At 37.2% G+C, this 2,018-nt stretch overlaps 1 pseudogene; it reads right to left on the reverse strand.

Moving 5' to 3' along the window:
- Positions 1-256: 256 nt before the first annotated feature.
- Positions 257-895, reverse strand: LOC102825941 (annotated as a pseudogene).
- Positions 896-2,018: the final 1,123 nt, after the last annotated feature.

Consider the following 2,018-nt stretch of genomic DNA (forward strand, 5'->3'; position numbering starts at 1 on the left):
TTCAGTATGGATTGAACTTTAATCTCTATAGGCTTTGATGTTAACTCATACTACCAGGGGCTTTAGGACTCTTGGCTGCCCTAACAGACACACCTATATATGTAGAGTGGAAAAGACCCAATCTGCACCCTTGAGGTAGAGGCTTTTTAGTAGTTACAATAAGAAACATTTCACAAATGGTATTTGATAGTCTATTTAGGATTAAAGGAGAAAAAACAAAAATACTGCTTAGAAATAATTATTCACATATTGAAAGTTAACAAAATTGTTTCCCTGATGTTAAAATACATAATTCTTTGTACAGGAAAAGAGAAACTTGAAATAAATCAGAAGATGGTTTCATATTAATCAAAATTTTCATATATTCAAATTTGTACTTAATGTCTTTATCTTTCTGGACATTATAAAGAACACCTGGGTATTCTGGGAGAAATCTGTATTTCTTTAAATTAATTTCAGGGGAAAATGTTTCACTTTCAAATTCCTGCATGATTGTTGTCACAGTCTAACATTACCTGGCTGGTTCATGGCATTCTTGTACACAGAATTGCCTCCTACTATCCAAACTATGTCGATTTTATTTCCTAATTCTGATTGTTCAATAAATTTTAAGGCATTATCCAGACATTGGGCAAGAAAATGAGCTACTTATTAAGGATTCCTTGAATTTTCTACTGAGTACCAAGTTAATTCTATCTTTCAAAAGCCAACTCTTCTCAGGAATGGAGAACCAGGTCTTCCTACCCATAATCACCAAATTCTGTGTACTTTCTTCTAAAGAGGTTGTGGTCATGGTCATTCTTTGGAAATATTTCAATTCATTCCTGAGCAGGAAACAGGGTAGGTCTTCACTCTTGCCAATCCCAATGCCCTGGGATACAGAAATGATGCAGTTTAGCAGATAAATAATGACAGCAACAGTTCACACCTTTGTGCTCAAACAGGACACCTGGATTTCCTGTGAAGCTTGGAGCAAAACTCAAAATTATTCAATTTGTATGCTGAACAAATAATCTGAGAAGTTGTATTATATGAAGAAGTGGCATCAGGATTGGAAGATGGCTCATTAACAATCTGTGATATGCAGATGACACAAGCTTGCTTACTGGATCTGAAGAGGACTTGAAATATTTAATGATGAAGGTCAATGATCACAGCCTTCAGTATAAATTGAATTTCAATGTAAGTAAAACAAAAATCCTCAAAACTGGATCAATAAATAGTTATGATAGATGGAGAAAAAAGACTGAAGTTGTCAAAGACATTCTGCTTGGATTCAGAATCAGTGATCATGCAAGTAACTGTCAAGAGATCAAATGACGTATTGTTGTTGTTGTTGTTAGGTGCCATCGAGTTGGTACTGACTCATAGTGACCCTATGCACAACAGAATGAAACACTGCCTGATCCTGGGCTAACCTCACTACTGTTGCCACGCTTGAGTCCATCAATGCTGCCACTTGGCCAATCCATCTTGCTGGGGGTCTTCCTCTTTTTCTCTGACCCTCCACCTTACCAAACCTGATATCCTTCTTCAGTGACTGGTCCCTCCTAACAATATTTCCAAAGTAAGAGAGACAAAGTTTGGACATCTTGACCTCCAAGGAGCACTCTGGCTGCACTTATTCCAAAATGGATTTATTAGTTCTTTTGGCACTCCATGGCACTTTCAATATTCTCCTCCAACACCATACCTCAAAGCCATTAATTTTTTTATGGTCTTCCTTATTCGTTGTTCAGCTTTCATTAGTATATGAAGTTACTGAAAATACCATGCTTCCATCTGATCTTTGCCAAGAAATTTGGAAGACAACTACCTGGCCAACTGATTGGAAGAGATCCATATTTGTGCCCATTCCAAAGAGAGGTGACCCAATGGAATGTGGAAATCATCAGACACTATCATTGCTATCCCATGCGAGTAAAGTGTAATTAAAGGTAATACAGAAACGGCTGCAAGTATACATTGACAGAGAACTTCCAGAGGTTCAAACTGAATTCAGAAGAGGTGTGGAAGGA

Source organism: Chrysochloris asiatica, unplaced genomic scaffold (assembly GCF_000296735.1).
Source record: "Chrysochloris asiatica unplaced genomic scaffold, ChrAsi1.0 scaffold00027, whole genome shotgun sequence".
Taxonomy (NCBI): domain Eukaryota; kingdom Metazoa; phylum Chordata; class Mammalia; order Afrosoricida; family Chrysochloridae; genus Chrysochloris; species Chrysochloris asiatica.